Below are 7341 nucleotides of genomic sequence, written 5' to 3'. Positions count from 1 at the left end.
GTCCTAAGCTCTGAGAATCCAGCAGTGAACAAGACAGACAAGATCCCTGCTCTCATGTAACCCGCATTCTGTATAGAAATTATAGACAATAAACAACAGCAAAAAAAACAAAGCCACAAATGCTAATACTATAAATCATGTTAAGCACTATAAGAAAAAAAAATGGACAAGTGTCATGGGGTGGCAGTGGGGGATGCAGCGGGCAGGGGGCGCTGTGTATTTGGAAGGCATCTCAGAGCGGGGTCTGCAGCAGAAGGGAGGGTGGTAGGAGGTGAGCTTGGAGGAGACGTGTGGTCAGATGGTGCAGGACCCGATGTTACTCTGGGTGAGATGGGAGCTGTCTGGCTGCTGGGTGGGAGATGGACAGAGAGACAATAGTCCAGGTGAGAGATGGACGTGGCAGAAGGAACGGAGATGTAGTTTGCAGGTAGAGCTGATCGGATTTGCTTAGGAATTGGAGAAAGAGCAGGGTCATCCTGGGATGATGAGAGGGTGAGTGCTGGGCGAACGGAATGCAGCTCCCTGCCTGGCAGTGCAGATGAGAAGACCCTCACCCCCTCGTTAGGGTGGGTACCTCAACTGCGGGAGGGCAGGCTGAGGCAAACACCTTGACCTTCCTCCCAGAGCTCTCTGGTGACCAACAAAGGAGGAGAAGGCACTCCTCATAGAACAATTACTCTTGCCACCCCTGACGGGGGGCCTCTCTGCAAAGTGTTATTACCCCCTTTTTGCACAGGGGAAAAAAAAAAAGATAAGCCTCGATTTCCGTTGATCCATCATGAATCAATGCTTTTAAAAAATCTCACGCACATACGCACATTTGGCTTAAGAGCCAAAGCATGCATTTTAGGTTTTGACATGGTGTCATCGATCGGAGGCAGGCGCGCACGTGTGTGTGTGTGTGTGTGTGTGTGTGCGCGTGTGCGCGGGCGCACGTGCGCGCCCCACCTGCCGGAGCCCCCCAGTCCACCCCCGGGACGGCGGGCCTGGTCGCGGTGCATCCTTAATGGCCTTGCCCCCGCCTGCACCTTCCATGCCTCCCCTGGCCCTCAGCACGGGGCCCTTTCTCAGGTTTTTTGAAAGGATCGATAAGGTGCTGAGGCCTCCCGCTGCTGCCTGTCACTCATACGCCGCCATACCATAAATTATGTATCTGCCTCTCTCTCTCTCCCTGCTCTCATTCCTCTTGCATTCTTCGATGACTCGGCGATGGTTGTCTCTTTTCAGCCCTCTGAGGCAGGGGTGCAGTTCAACTTTAGTGAGGACACGGGTCGGGGCTGCAGGCTTAGGAAGAGGGGCTGGAATGCGGGGAGAGGGAGTCAGCAGCTGCTGGTGATGGATGGAGGATAGGGGGAGGAGTGCTGGGGCTCGGGACGGCTGAGCTGCTTCCGGTGGTCCTGGGACCTTCTCAGTGGGGTGGCGGTGGATCAGAACCCAGCCTCCCAGCCTAGGAAAAAGGAACATCTTTCTGGGGGAGAAGGGAGAGATTGAAGTCGGCATAAAATATCATCTCCTGCTGGCTCTTTTACCCTGGCTTTTAGACCAACAGGGAATTTTGCTAAGACTGGGGCAAGCAGAGGGTAGTGAAAACAGGGTACAGCGTCCGTTAGCTGGAGAGTGGGCTTTCCTCGCTCGGGAGCCTCCAGACCACCCACCCAGAATGCTGAGTGATGTGTTAGAAGAACAGTGGGCTGGAAGGTCCCTTATTTACTGTGTGACTAGAGACGAGCCTGTTCCCTTCCCTCAGAGGTACAGCCTGGAGATCAAAGGAGCTAATACATGTAACAGCTACCAATTATTGAGCATTTACTACAGTTCATCTTCCCAACAGCCTCGGCACAATCCCAATCCCTATTTACAGATGAGCTAACTGAGGCCAGAGAGGTTGTCAGTTACTCAAGATCACACAGTTAGAAGTGAGGGACATTTGAACCCAGGCCTCTCCACATCAGAGGCTATGCTCCTAGTCACTCTGCCCTGCTTTGTTCCTCTTTGATTCTCTTAGAATCTGTCCATGTGATCTTTGCACTCTTATCTCAGGAGGTGTCTCAGAGACAGGCTTGGGAAGAGGGGCTGTAACTGGGAGAGAGGGAATCGAGCCCGTAGCCCGGCCACGCTCTAGCCAGGCCTCTCTTCCCCGCACCCTTTCTCTCCCACTCTCAATCTACACAACCACCATGCCTTCCTCTCTGTTGATGACAACGGTGGCTAGTGGATTGGTATGTTTTCTCCACCTGTGTAAATGTTTGCGATGAAAACTAGAAAAAGATTTGAGCCGGAAGTCCAAGTAATAACTTCTGCCTTCCGGTATGACCTAGAGCAAATCCTTTCCTCAATTTTCACCTCAGTTTCCTCCTCTGTAAAATGGGTACTATAAGGTAATGCATGTTTTATGTACCTCCTAATGGAGATGGGAAGGAGGGAAAGAAATGAGGTCATTTCTCAAAAACCGAGTAGATAATGAATGAGGAAATATTTTGAAGCCCTAAAACATCATACACATGAAACAGATTGGTGCAGATTTTGGTGCAAAGAGTGTTTTATTCTTACCCCAGGGAATAAAACTCTAACAGATTCTCTGGGTGACACTGGAAGGGAAACTAAGAAGATAGTCTAACTCTGCAGCTATAGTGACCTCTGTCTACTGGTCTCGGGGTTTCACTGAGGCCCAGCACGGCTCTTTGGACAATGAAAGATGTTTTCCGGTTGGTAATGATCACAATATATGTGTCCCTATTCCACTGATGTGAGTGGATCTTGTTAAGGCCAAGACCTAGCAGTTGGATGGAGCCCCCAAATCTACCAGGTTCAGAGCTGGAATATCTGTTCATATCTCGCAGAGAGAAGGGGTCTGCAGCTCTGAGCTGGGAACCGAGCAGAGAGACCCATTCATTCGGTATTCATCTAGCTGTAAAGTACTTGGTACAGTGCCTGGTATATAGTAGGTGCTATATAAGTGCATGCCTTCATCATTCACTTGTCCTTTCCCTCGCTCACTAGCTCACTCAGTCACAGGGCTGGTTTGCACAATTCCAGGGGGTGACATTCATATGGATGGGAGGGGGGCTGTTCATTCCATCTCTGAAGCTAGACACTGGGCCAGGGCCTTTGGGCTTACCAGGTGAATAAATGAGAGTCCCACCCCACCCCCACCCCAAGCATCTCACAGTCTGTAGCAGAGGAGACCAAGATGCCTATAAACATCCGTAATTCCCACAGAAGGTAGAAAGCAAGAAATAGCCCCTAGAGGGCTTCCCTGGTGGCGCAGTGGTTGACAGTCCTCCTGCCGATGCAGGGGACACGGGTTCATGCCCCGGTCCGGGAGGATCCCACATGCCGTGGAGCGGCTGGGCCCGTGAGCCATGGCCGCTGAGCCTGCGCGTCCGGAGCCTGTGCTCCGCAGCGGGAGAGGCCACAGCAGTGAGGCCCACGTACCGCAAAAAAAAAAAAAAAAAGAAAAAAAAAGAAATAGCCCCTAGAAGAAAAACACAGAGAGTGGAAGAGGAGGGGAAAGTTGGGGAGGATGGAGAGGAGGGGGAGGTGGGAGGGGAGGGGGAGGGGGAGGGGAGGGGGAGGGGAGGGGAGGGGGAGGGGAGGGGAGGGGAGGGGGAGGGGAGGGGAGGGGGAGGGGAGGGGAGGGGAGGGGAGGGGAGGGGAGGGGAGGGGGAGGGGAGGGGAGGGGAGGGGAGGGGAGGGGAGGGGAGGGGAGGGGGAGGAAGGTGACAGGAGGGAGGATCTCAGTTGCCTTCAGGTCTCAGGCAGGCAAAGTCCACCCTGGAGTAAGTGGAGAAATCGTGAAATGACTGCCCAACCTGCAGGGGGCAGCAGTGACCCATCTCCAGACGATTTTTTTTTTCACGATTTTTTATTTTTCACGGTTTTTTTTTTTTTTTTGGTCCAGGAATGTAGAGCCAGGATTGCCAGGTCTTCCGACTCTTTTTAGAGAAGGTGGAAATCCAAAATTTTAGGTGACGTTTTCTGATTTTTAAAAATATAGTGCAGGTCAAACAAAAGAGCCGCTAGCTTGTAACTCTGGCTTGAGCTTTGCAAGAAGAAATTAATTCCTTCCCAGGGAAGGCTTCATGGTGGCATTTGAGCCTGACCTTGTAAGACTGACATGCAAGATGGGAAGAAAAGATTGGCAGTGACCTTAGAGAGAATCTAGTTTCTCTATCTCACTTCATAGATTAGGAAATTAAGGCCTAGGGGTCTGGTTCCTTTTGGTTGCCAGTTAAGAGAAGATGGGAAATGGGCAAGAGTTTGGAAGACTAGGTTGGAGAAAAATTACAGAGGAGCTTGAATGCCAGGCTGGGGAATCTGGGTCTGAATAAGCATGTATGCCTAAGGGCATACTTAACTATGTGCACTTAACTATGTGCCAGGCCCAAGCACCATCTCATTTAACCTTCACAGTACAATTACTATCATTCCCATTTTACAGATGAGAAAACTGAGGCTTAGTGAGTTTAAGAAACTTGCCAAGTTCACACGGCTGGTAAATGGCAGAGCAGGTCCTCAGACCTAGGCCTTTCAGACCCCAAAGTTTGTGTTCTTGACCAGCAGTTCCTACTGCAAGAGAAAAACGGAGCAATGGATTTTCAAAAGATGTTCCATTACCTAGACAAATTTTTAACTTCTCTAACTCATTTCCTCCCAGAGCCCTGTTTTGTTCTATTGACTTGAAGATTAGGTTTCCACATTTCTTGAGAAGTCTCTCTCCACCCCTTTTTAAACACAGCTGTCTTTGAGGGTGGAGAGGAGGAGTATTTTAAACAGGAGTTGTTTAACTAATTGCCAATTATCTCTGAATAGGGTATGGTTTCCAACAGCTGTAAGGGATTTTGGTCTCCATCCATTGCCTACTGTTGCTGGTACTTGGAGTGTGTTGAGATATTCTTGGCCTCTTGCTTCAAAGGGACAAAACCAGTGCCTCACCCCTCCTCCATTCATGCAAACAGTCTCAGCCCTGCTTTTCACTGACTGGCTGGCTCAGGAGGGCACTGGCTGTTTCTGACTGTAAGAAGATCAGTAAAGACTTTCTATCTGTCTGTCTCTGAGTGTAAGTGGCCTGGTACTTGTGAGGGCAGAATTCTCCCCCAGGACTTGGCACCTTTACTATCATTTCCCAGGGCTTTTTAACATCTCCCTTGTGTATGGAGGTTTCTTGTTGAAATAGGAGACCTGCTTTGCCTCCTCCATCCTGAACCCAGCTGAAAGCTCAAAAGAAATAAATATGAGACGTCAGAAGACCCCAGTGCAGATGGGTGATGTTAATTGTCCCTTCTGGCTCTGTCTGCTGGATTCTTGGGAACCGGCCGAGGGGCAAACTTTTGTAAATGTTAATCTCCTTATGCTTAAGATATCACACTGCCTTTGATGTTCCCAAACATGTTCACTCCTATCTTGGTTAAGGGTGTGTGGCTCAGACAGGCCAAATGCTTGTTTTGTCTTCTGTCTTCCTCCAGGAGGGCTCAATTGATAATATGCTCACCTCCAGTTGAAATATGAACAAGTCCCTCTTCAAAGCCAAGGTGGTATTGGGGGTGGGGGGTGGGGAGGAAAGATGCAGTGACACTCAGGGCCCCTCCACCTCTATACCCAGAAACCAAACTTAACTGGAGTCATTTTCTCACCCACGGCCCTTTGCATTCAAGTGGGTTGAATTCAAGTGGATGGCCCTGTCCGTTGCAAACCCCTCCGCTACTATAGAAAGGGGAAAAAAGGAAAGATTTTTAAAAATCTATTTAATATATATGTATGGTTAAGGTAACACTGATTGCTGTAACAAAAAAAACCAAAAACGTATGATGGCTCAAATACAATGGAAGTATATTTATCCCTAATGTCAAGTCCAAAATGGACGCTCCTAACGGGAGGTGGCTTTCCTCCAAATGATGATTCAGGTACCCAGATTCATTGTCTTGTGGTCCTTTCATCTTCAACAATTGTTTCCAAGTTTGCTGTGTTCATCTACAAGGAGCTGTGGAAGAAGGAAGAGAGGGTGGGGAAGGCACACCCATTTCTTAACTGCTGGTGTCTGAAAATGGTACACATCAGAATGAGTCACGTGACCTCACCTAGAAGGGAAGCTGGGAAATGTAGTTCTGGCTCGTGGCTGCTTCCCACTAACACCCTGTATTACAGAAGTGGGAGCATGACTCTTTGGTGGACAATTCATTTCTCTGCCATATACTTGAGCTGTGAGGAGACAACTGTGACACCAGAGGAAGAGAAGCAGTTAGAAGCTATGGTTTGAGTTTCAAAGTCTGGCCATGTCCTTTTGGGTAGGTCACTTTCCCTTTCTGAGTCTCAGTTTCCTAATCTGGAAAATGGAGATAGTGCAGAATGGGAAGAGATAATAAGGATGACCGAGTTATATTCTATCAAACATCCTACCCGTGGCTGCACACTAAGCTTGGATGTTAGAGTATTTTAGGGAAAATGTGATGCAGTTGACGATTTATATGGATTTCAACTTTCCCTGAAAAAGAAAATAAAAAAGCAAAGGACTAGCAACACTGGGTCTGCATTCCTGGATGGTGAATCAGCCAGTGCTGAATGTAGAAAAGGTAGCATTGTGAAGTCCCCTACAGTTGAAACCACTCCCATATAGACTTTTGCCCATTTATATGGCTTTTCTTGCCATGTCAGCAGGGAAATTTGAGGATCCTGAGCTATACAAGTGTCATACCTGCTCATAACGGTGATCACACTCAAGCCTCAGGAATGTTTTACTTCTTTTCTGATTTCAAAGAACTTAGTCAGGGCTTCCCTGGTGGCACAGTGGTTGAGAGTCCACCTGCCGACGCAGGGAACACGGGTTCGTGCCCCGGTCCGGGAAGATCCCTCATGCCGCGGAGTGGCTAGGCCCGTGAGCCATGGCTGCTGAGCCTGTGCATCCAGAGCCTGTGCTCCGCAACGGGAGAGGCCACAACAGTGAGAGGCCCGCGTACCGCAAAAAAAAAAAAAAAAAAAAGATTTAGTCATTGCCAAACTTCCACCCCAGCGGCAGAATCTTGTACATTAGCTTTATTAACTGATAAACTCTAGAAATTCCATATTAACAATGAAGGCCAATGTATGTAATTTTTAATTGTCAATTTTTTTTTCAATCTTGGCAGAGTATTGTTACGGCTACCATAGCACAAACTTCAGGACCTTGTTAATTTTCCTGAGAAAATGGGCATTCTTGGAGAAGGTTCCATTCCAGAACTCAGAGCCCTGTGAGTCCAGTAATTTGCTTAGGAAGTTACCTCCTGCCGAGGCCAGTGCTGGGGAGGTCGACTGACTGACAGCTGTAATTGATGGACACTGGTGATGATGCCAGGGGCACAGCGTTGT

The sequence above is a fragment of the Pseudorca crassidens genome, chromosome 20, assembly GCF_039906515.1.
Source record: "Pseudorca crassidens isolate mPseCra1 chromosome 20, mPseCra1.hap1, whole genome shotgun sequence".
In the NCBI taxonomy this organism is placed as follows: Eukaryota; Metazoa; Chordata; class Mammalia; order Artiodactyla; family Delphinidae; genus Pseudorca; species Pseudorca crassidens.
Note: the sequence above shows the minus strand (reverse complement) of the source record.